The sequence below is a fragment of the Diadema antillarum genome, unplaced genomic scaffold, assembly GCF_040938485.1.
Source record: "Diadema antillarum isolate AM-2024a unplaced genomic scaffold, OU_Dant_1.0 seq00000049_RagTag, whole genome shotgun sequence".
NCBI classification, from domain to species: Eukaryota; Metazoa; Echinodermata; class Echinoidea; order Diadematoida; family Diadematidae; genus Diadema; species Diadema antillarum.
This window is the reverse complement of record NW_027271158.1, coordinates 702,862-714,140: the sequence shown is the minus strand read 5'-3', so window position 1 is coordinate 714,140 and position 11,279 is coordinate 702,862.

Below are 11,279 nucleotides of genomic sequence, written 5' to 3'. Positions count from 1 at the left end.
TGCAAGACCCAGAATTGCGCTAGAAAATCGAAAAAACACGATTTAATCGCACACGATAAGCCGTCAAAGAAAAGCACAAGATGCTATTCAGAGAACGAATATCATAAGTGAGCTTTGTTTACAGCTTCGTTGACATAACGATCAAAATCTGCCTTTAGACGCGCTATGTTTCTACACGAAACAGTAAGGAAGCGCGCCTTTATTATGACGTAACATAGGATTATTATCCAGGCGTATTCTGTGCTGCGCGTTTTTGGTCTCAATCCATCGATAGGACCCCCCCCCCCCCCCCCCACACACACACACACACACACACCTTCCGATTTGCTGGTGCGTTTTTTTTGTTTGTTTGTTTGTTTGTTTTTTAAGTTTCACAGTACTGTAGGGGCAAGCATGGTATTACCGGACGCGTGTTTTTTTTAGACGGCACAGATTGGGGAAACTAAAAATCTATCGGGGACCCTATCCCTAAACCTAACCCTAATTCTAATCCTAACCCTAACCATCAAACCCTAACCCTAACCCTAACCCTAAACCTAACCCCAACCCTAACCCTAACCCTAACCCTAACCATAACCAAAAACCCTAACCCAACGTTTTTCCCATAGGTTTAACACGCGCCATGCCCCAATCTGTGCCGTCTTAAAAAAAACGCTTACCGGACGCATGGTATTACCGGACACGCACATTTTTGCGTACTAATGACATTCTGTACGCGCGAGACTTCGTAAAATCGTAGATTAGCCTCATAGAACTTTGTGTGGACCGAAATCGCAAAAAACGCCACATAAAAATGTAAAAACACGAAAAAATTCACATTTTACCTCAAATTTATAGTTGAGTGACCCGCACCTCGAGATAGCTAATATTTATGCATGTTTGAATCACATTTCGCGACTGAAATTCTATGAAATCCCACTCACATACAGGAAAAATGCTGAAGATTCCAATAGAACCAAAAGTTCACTGATCGATATCGGAAATTTGTAGCTATCGTACTCAAACGCGAACGATGCGGAATAGTTGTGCGCTAAGGGGCCCGCAACTCATCACCCGCGCGTGCAGCTCCAATAGACAAAGCATGTAAACTAGAAGTAGAGTCTAACCAGTTGTCGATTTTTTCAAAAGGTTTTATTCTGTGAACTGTTCGAAATGTTCAAGAGAGATATTTTACCGTAAAATACGAAATTTTAGCCTCATTTGCCAATTTTTTCTTTGTCATCCGCTCAGTGATAATGTGTACGATGATTTGTGGGAGAAATTGTGATTCTTGGGCAAGGATTAGGTGCGAAAGATGTCGATTATTTCATTGCGAAAATCGTGTCCGGTAATACAATGCGATTTTGCACCGCGCAAAAAGACAACTTTTGTAGAGGGTTATGTTTGAAGCATATTTTCTAAAAACTGGAGTGAACAATTGACATCAGTTGGCTGAATTCGTAATTTCCAGGAGCCTGCGAATAAGTGATGTTATTTTTAGCCCAAATTTCATCCTCTGAGTAAGGAATTCAAAGCCACGAAAGAAAGCGTCCGGTAATTGGATGTGCCACCCTACTAGTAGTTTCTGATTTTACTAGCAGTCATTGCTAACGGTGTATCCACAGTTATTGAGTGTGCTTCATAGTAAGGCTATAAACTAGTACCGGAATATCTCACCCATAACCTGTTGAATGACTTGAAAGTTTGTAAACGCAGGTTATATGGTAAAGGCAATAACACTGGAAAAAAAAAATCAGGGACTCTGTTTTCCAGGTAAACGTGATCATATCATTTTGTTATGCTCTGAACTAATATGGAGTATCGTAATTAGTGGGAAAACACAATCAGCGTGCATGCTTCATGCGTACTTCATGTCGGAAGATTGCAAGACCACATTTGCGCTACAAAATCGAGAAGAACGATTTAATCGCACACGATATAGGCCGTAAAAAAAAGAATAAGATGATATTCAAAGAACTAATATCATAAGTGAGCTTTATTCATTGTTTCGTTGGCATAACGATCAAGACTTGCCTTTAGATGCGTCTTGTTTCTAAAAGAAACAATAAGGACGCGCGCTTTGATTATGACGTAACATAAAGGCCTGCTTTTATTCATATTGTATACATGTGTTTTGAGGAGACTACGTGTGGCTTCACGGAATCCCCTCCTAGAAATATCAAGAATAAATAAATAAATAAATAAAAAAAAAACAAATTTAAAAAAAACTCCCCCGGACATGCGGATTTTTCTGTCTAAATATACAGGTGCTACTAAATTGAAAAAGTATGATTTAATTCCACACAATATTTGGTTTCATTTTGTTCAAATACTTTAAGGATCATCATGGTTATTATACTGTGGATTTTTCAAACCTGTGAAGGTTCATGCGCAGTTTTGATAATAAGAGTTTATCTACTCTCTAAAAAAAAATCGAGTGAAAATATTCACTCTTGAAGGAGGGAATACAAAAAAAGAGTGAATTTAGAGTGAAATTAGAGTGAATTTTGAGTGAATTTTCACTCGTTTTAGAGTGACCTCAGGGATCACTCAAAAATCTTCGAGTGATCCCTGAGGTCACTCCAAAATGAGTGAAAATGAACATTTTCACTCAAAATTCACTCCAATTTCACTCTAAATTCATTCTTTTCTGTATTCACTCCTTCAAGAGTGAATATTTTCACTTGATTTTTTTTTTTTTTTTTAGAGAGATACCTTCTTCATACACAATAATGGCGAAGCAAATGATTTGAACAATTCCCGGCGACGTTTGCACATTTGCCAGCTCCACATCCGGTCCCTGGCACAATATCATCTTCCTATTCAACGATGTATTGTCTCTAAATATCTATTGCTACCTATGAATAGATTTTGAGTTGAAGTGATGCTTGATGTACATTTTAAATCTCTGGAGAGCATGTTTTCCGAGTATGTCCTCCGTGACCAAAGAACAGGCCTATATTTAAGGTATGTACGGATCCTTGCAATTCTGTGTATAATATTGACAGTAATCTGTTATGGATAGAACTGTGTAATTAGCTATCTGTCTTTATGTATGTATATATAACATATATGATAGTACATACATATCGGCTTTCTCAGCGATCGTTATGCGATCTTTGTCATCCTGAGTGTGTGTGGAATGCTCATGGGTCGTGTGTTCGATGATGAGAAGTATATATAGGACCTATCTGTGTAAGCCTATTGTCAGGACTTCAGGACTTGAAACGACAGGAAAGTAATCATAGCATTGACATTTACATTGAAGAATAACAAAGTGCTCAAACAGACGATGTTAACTATAAATTTACGACTATTTCATTTATTTTTTTCAATGACGATAACAAGGCACCCCCATGAGAAACTATACGTGCTGCCAATGTCCCTAAATCATGTCATTTGGGCCATCAGCTCATAGACCTCGTCAAGATTGAGTCGTGCTCGTGGCTTTCGACATAAACATTTTTCCCCAATGTCCATTAGAGCCTCGATTTCCAGCTCTTCTCCCGTCATAAAGATCACACGACCGATCTGGTAGACATCAGTGGCGACACTCGTCAACGCTCCGTCCAAGATCACCTCGGGAGCGTAGTGGATGGCGAGTGGGTCCTCTCGATAGGTCTCCAGCTGGTCCTGCTGGAACACGTATGACGCTGGTAGGTAGGTGGTCGATGCGCTGCCCAGATCGATCAAGAATCCCTGGAAGGTGTCCACGCCTGCCCTCTTCACAATGACGTTATCGTCCTTGATATCGTTGTGGAGGATGTCCATAGCGTGCATCGCCTTGACGCCTTCGATGACGTCGAGGAACACAGATGCAGCCTGGCCCAACGTGATCTGATCGGCGTGTTCGGATGATGTCCACGCCTTTAAGGTGATCACGTTGTAAGTTTCGTCGTCACCCAAGAACTCCATAACGATGGCGGTTCTGTCGACCTGGACTGTTCCCACTCCGAACACTCGAGGGAAGACGCCCGTTCCAAAGAAGAGCTGAGGGAGAAATAAGTCAATTCTTGAAAATATTTTGTTTCGAATGGGATACCACACGTATGTTATAGTTCTTCCTGACTTACTCATCTAAAGGCGGTCAGTGAAATCCGGAAAAACACCCCTCACATCCTTAATACAGTAATCAAAGAACGACATGTTTTGGAGGGATTACACGAGAACGAAAAAAAAAATTAAGTCGTAGAATACACTTTTTAGGTTACTCGATATTTTTTAAAAAGAGGTTTCGATATAAAAATGATATTCGAATTCCTCTTCAATTACAGGAGATGTAAACCATTATTTTGTAAGTCCAGTGAATGTCACGGATTTAATCTATCCGATTCTATATTAGTATCGACTTAATTCCATCCTACCTTAAGGAGACGGGCCTCGAGAAGAACTTCCTGCCGCACTTGTTCCTTGAAGTCTCCCTCATCATCGTCGTTGTCCCCATCATTAAGAACCTTGATGGCAACGCTCTTGTCGCCAAACTCCTCCCTCTCCCGGTAGGCCATAACCGTGCCGAAATTGCCACTACCCAGTGAGACTAGGAAGTTTTGGTCATCTACCACGGGCTCGAACCTCTCGTCGACGTCGATATCAACGCACGGGGTTGTCTTTCGCAGCATGGACAGCTGGCTACCCGTTAGGTGCTTGAAGTCGTCGTCAGCGGATTCCTCGAGAACCCTATAAGCAATATTGATTTGCATGGTTACGTTGCATATATTTATGGATTTTCTCTGTAAATTTGATACACCTGTAGGAAATTGATAAACGTAAAAAAAAAAAAATAACGAGAAAACGATTTCAAATCACGCCGGAAATCACGTTGTTGTCCTTTCGGCAATATCAACACTGACACGGTTTACTTCCATTAGTTTGCGATACACTCTTTGTAATTGTAATTTCAATGAAGACTAATTTTCTCGGGCTATTTCTATGGACCATTCTTTGTCAAATATAAACATAAGACACAACATATTTCATTTGATTGTAAGACCCGGCTTACCTGTTGAATTCTGTCTCCAGTTTATTTCTCAGGTCCGTTGCTTGTGCAAGCGAATCCTCTAAAGATCTACATCGATGAAAGTGGGAAGAAAACATATTACGATGTGTTGGTCTCAGGAACATAGCTGACACTTTATTTTCTTGTCAACCGATATCAATGTTTAATAGCATACCAATAAAAACAACAACATAACACACTGGTATAAGACGGAGTAAGAAACAAAAAGAGACTATGCGTATCGACGGTCGAATTTCATATATCGATATGGATCTAAATATGATGAAGACCAGTTGATTTATGTAATTGAAGCTTAATCATTATTGCATATCGCAGGGTAAATATATATACGATTCTACCACAATAACAAATAAAAACACCGATGACTTACGTAATATGCTCCCCCTTGTCAGTCAACTCGCTCCTGTACAGAGTGAGGTCATTCTGCGGTGGCACAAGAAGAAAAAGCGATATTTGATTTGACAAATGTTATGATGTCTCTGACATATTTTTTCAAGTCAGTTGCACATGCAACTACAGCCATGGCTTTATGAAAAATGTAAAATGCATTTAGTGTAAGGGGGTTATACTTGTTGTACAATCAGGCTTGTAAAAACAAAGTAGATAATCGTAGCAATGAACTTACGGCGAGGAGTTCTAGTTCCGACTCGGTCTGGACAAGGCGTTCTTTCGTTTCGTCCAATTCCACCTGAAGTCCTTCGGAGTGGGTCTGAAAGCAAATACAATAATTTTGATTTAATTAAAAAAAAAAGATAACTGAATGTTGATATTCGATGGAGAGCAGCTGGGCGAACCCTTCTTCAGCGAAGAAATTCCTGTAGGTAGTGGCCAGAGTTTGCAGCCTGACCTAAAAATTCATGTGGAAACTCATTTCACCATATCCTTATTCGATGTTTACCTAGCACCCGGTATATACGCAGACTGAGGATGGTATACCAATTAGCTTCAATCGTATGAATTATTATTATCATTCTAATTTGTAAGTTATCTGTTCTCACTGCTATTAAATGGTTTCAATAACAAGCCTGTCATATTTCATTATGGTTTAACCTGAATATACTGATATAGTAATTGGATAAGAATGTGGTTATATAAATTATGAAAATGATTAACAATATTACCTCCATTTCAAGGAGCGTGGATCGCATTCTCCGTACCATCTCTGAAAGTTTATCAACTTTTGTCTGCTCTCCATTCTGGAAGAAAGAAAGAAAATAGCCACACAAGTTTACAATCTGAACTGGTCGATGTACATTGCAATATACATAATAAGACCATTCATTTTGTATGTATATAAACCATAGATATATTGGAAAGTTGCACAAAAAAAAAGGACTACGTTGAAAGCAATTTTACTAGTCAAAATGACAATCAAACCACAGGTGATAACAGACAGTAGAAAATGCAGCAAAAGAAAAAAGGCAAGTATACGGAACAAAGTGACCTCCAGTGGTTGTACCTGTAAAATAAAGTATATGGTCAAAAGGAGTACCTTCTCCCTTTCCAGAACAGACGATCTCTCTTTCTCGACCCGCAGGTCCTCTTGGAGCTGTCTGTTTTTCTTCCTCTCCTCGCTCAGTCTCTTTCTGAGGTTGAGAAGTGTTTTGTCTCGGCACACCTCTCGTCTGCCTCTCTGCCTTTTCTGTCGGCTGAAGTGGGAGCTGATCATCTCTTTCACCACCGCCTTCTCGCCAAAGACTTTCTGACGAAGCCTTCGCTCGTACTTCTTCACCTCCTCCATCTATAGAGTGTATGATGAGGGATATATTACGTTATAGCAGTACTTCATACATTATCACATCACCTCTATCTTAAATTATCCGAAGTATCATAAGAAAACTTAGAGTGTGATTCACTTATTATTTGATGAGATGAATTCCTCACGAATAAGTTAAAGGTGTTATTGCAGTCAATACTATAAGTACTTTAACATTTTCATTGGAATTTCATGTAAATTGTCAGCGTTCATATTGTCATTATATTTTTAACACTTATATGAACGTATTCTTTGACGACATGATAAAGAACTTACTATAACTCTTAATGGGAAATGATCTTACTTATCCAGGAACTCTTCACTGCATAATATTGTAACTATGTACACATGAGTGCTTTCATAATGTGTTGAAAGAGGGAGTTTGATGATACCTTGAGAAGCCGAATGTCATCGCCTGTCAGAAGATGCAGATCTCCCTGAGCCAAGGATTGGTTCGTGTCAGCGAAGGTGAACAATTGTCGGAAGTATTCCTGGCAAGAAACAAAAATATATTGAGATAGAAGTGTATCATAATTACAGATATCTTATAATACACGTATGAGTATGTCTCGTTTCAATATACAAGGCCTTTGTAAGTTTTGTTTAGTTTTGTTTTGTTTGGTAAAGCACATGAAACTAGAAGCTGCGCAAATGTAAGATTATTTGCACCTTTCTGAAATAAGACTGTTTAGCGAAGATGGCTTGCTAAGGATCAGAGTTTTATAAATACCTTCTTCCTGAGAGTCCCCTTGCTTTGATGGTCTAAGTTTATCACGTGACATCCAGCAGCCATCAGGTGACTAGAAGGTTTCGTTGTGAAGAGGGCGTGGTCAGTCAAACTTCCGCTGGGAAGCAGGTCTTCCAGAAATTCTGGAATCAAGCTATGAGCCCGCCGATAGTGACATAAAAGAAAAGGGGTAGAATGAGATCAAAATAACGAGATACTCAAAATCTTTTACAGTAACGTGCATGCAAGTACAATTATTTTGTGATTGCATTGTACTTGGGGTTTGCACGAACACTGCATTTTCACATAGATTATCTGAAGATACATGAAGAGTGCTTTCCGGACAAACGTAGTTCATCGTTATTCTTTGACTTCACTGGATAATTGAAATGTCTTAAAAGAAAAACAAACAAACGAACAAATCACTTGGCATGAGTTTTTCTTACATACCTCATGTCGGAAGATTGCAAGACCCAGAATTGCGGTAGAAAATCGAAAAAGCACGATTTAATCGCACACGATAAGCCGTCAAAGAAAAGCACAAGATGCTAGTCAGAGAACGAATATCATAAGTGAGCTTTAGTTATCGTTTCGTTGTCATAACGATCAAGACTTGCCTTTAGATGCGTTTTGTTTCTGAACGAAACAATAAGGACGCGCGCTCTGATTATGACGTGAAATAGGCCTGCTTTTATTCAGGATCATTCCATGTTGCGCGTTTGGTTGCATTGCATCCGCGCAGTCTCAAGCTATGAGTAGATCCCTCCTCCTCCACCTTGCCCCCCCCCCCCCCCCTCACCTGAACCCTAGTAGAGTTTAATGCTCCCCCACTTGCATTGTTGTTTAGAATTTCATGATACATGTAATTTCTTACCTCTACCACTACTACTACTACTACTACTACTACTATACTACTAATTCGAGGGCATGTACATTTTAGCTTCAGCCTATGCCATCTCGGGTTCCATAAACGAAGTTGCACCTCCAAACCTGTCTATCTAACATGGTAGTTTCTTAAATTTAGTCATCGCTTACGATACTCGAGTGTACTTCATAACTATTGGGCTACAAACATAACTATGTTATTTCACACATCACTGGTTGAATACGTTGAAAGTTTAAAACATTTGGTATGCTAAGGCAAAAAGACTGAAAATACATGAAATCAGTTTTCCAGTTATTACCAAAACGTGATCACATCATTATAATCTGACGTTGTTTGCAGTATTGTAATTAGTTGTGAAAAAAAAAATCAGGTAATAGCATGAATGCTTCATATATAATACGTACCTCATGTCGGAAGATTGCAAGACCACAATTGCGATACAAAATCGAAAAGGCACGATTTAGTTAATCGCACACGATATAAGCCGTCAAAGAAAGCACAAGATGCTATTCAGAGAGCGAATATCATAAGTGAGCTTTGTTTACAGCTTCGTTGACATAACGATCAAGATTTGTCTCTAGATACGCTTTGTTTCGACACGAAACAATAAGAAAGCGCTCCTTTATTATGACGTAACATACATTTATTCATGATACAATAAGTGTTCTTCATAACATTTGAGCTGCAAACATAACAATATTACAGACATAACTGGTTGAATAAATTGAAAGTTGTTAAACGCCCAGTACACTTAAAACAAATCTGAATCTTATTCTAGTGCTACTGAAACGGATGGCGCGAGTAATTTTCAAAGATTTTAAAGAGTCGAGATGTTGCTCTGTTCCTTTTAAAAGTGCTGGATATTTTCAGAGAATACAACTATGCAATTTATGCATGACATACATAATATAACCGCCTGCCTCATTCCTTATCTGATTATTTTTCAGTACAAAGTTAGAACACCCTTATCAAACAAGAAACAAAGTGAAATTTAATGTTGATGTTTCAAAGAGTATCACCAATTTACAGAAACAATCAATTAAATATTGGACACTCATAATGGAATAATTAGCCAAAAGAATTAAGGAATATTACCAGTCGCAGAATTTTTGGACGGGCATTACAACAATGTTTAATTGAGGAATACAAACTTGAAATTTAATTTCAAAAAATTTCATTATTTTTTTACCGCTTTATTTCAAGCTCACTTGATGATTGTTGTTGTTGTTCTTCTTTTTCTTCTCCTTCTTTTCTTTGTCATGGTTATCACTGTTATTCTTATTGTAAATATTGTATATGTGTTAAAACACTTTAATTATAAGACATGAGAGATGTATACATTTTCAGGCAATTTGCTGATATTGATTCTTGTAATCGCATGTATGCTATTTTTTAACACACTTTACCAAGATGATTATGATATGTATCATTGTCGAGTGAATGTGATTTCTCATGCATCATTGAAATTTGGTAATGGTTTGTATGACTCATTCATTCATTCCGCTCATTCATTCATTCATTCATTCATTCATTCATACAGCAGTACGTCGCTATAGGGCCAGATGGACAAGGCTTGAATACAATGAGCTACAAAATCTGAAAAACACGATTTAATTGCAAACGATTGGTTTCATTTTGTTAAAGTACTTAAGGATCATCATGATTATTATAGATCTGGATCAACTGTGGATTTATTATGTAGGTCTACATTTTTGTTCATAAGGTCTCGTCATTTATAGTATGATTCTCATGGAAATGCAGAAATAAAATGAAACTAAACTGCATTAGAATCACTTGGTATTCATTGTTTACTTATAGTGCTTTGTAGAACAATTTAACCACGAATCATATTTGTAAAGTGAATCGTTACGTTATGTCAAAGGCACGCTTTATTTTGAAGCTGAACAATAAGTATTCTCAAGGCCTACCTTTGCACTCGTAAACTACATTCTAATAACGCACTAATTGTACCCATCATGCAAATCCACTGATCTCTGCTGTATGTAAATTTCAGTTTCAGTTTCAATTCATTTATTTTCATACTTCTCGTACATGAATGTCACATTAGAAATAATAATACAGGTTCTTTTACCTTGTAAACAATGTGCAAAAAAAAAATATGAAAACGAACAATATACATGGTAATATCACATCAACTGAAATGATAACTGGTCGAAATCGAATGGGGTTGAACAAAGAGAAGTATGATGGCCCGACCTATACATGAAAGCATAAATAACAACAGAGATCCGTTCCTACCTCTGTAAAAACAAAACAAAAAAAAACATATATATACATATATATATATATATATATATATATATGATTTATTTAAAAAAAAACGAAAAAAAAAACGACAGAAAGGAAGAATCTATACTCTGGGCTTATTAGTGCCTACACACAGGCCTAGCTCATGCATCGACTATTCTTGTGTAGTGATTGAATTATATACATATTTTTTTTTCTTTTATAAGACATGGATGGAACCTATTATTAGCGATTTACAAAAGTCCTTTGTAATATCAAACACATATCAATTTACAACAAAAAGCGGTATATTGCATTATATACAGTAGGCCGTACAGTACTTTTGGGTAGGCGTCTGCTACTAAGTATTCCCGAGAATTTTTGTTGATTTAGTTGTTATCATTGGTATAAACAATTATTATCATCACCGTCATAATTTCTTTGTGTCTCGTGATAACACGCAGTACAAAATTTGTACCTACTTTCCTCTTGATGACCCACCCTCTCGACTCTCCATTTGCATCATACTTGTAATATTTTTATAATATTATTCAATTCATGGGGGTGTTGTTTACAGTTTGTTATGTCCAATGGCAGGATCGTTCGAGAGCTAAAACGTCACCCTGACTGTAGTGTATCAACGAAGTGAAACACCCATTATAACAAC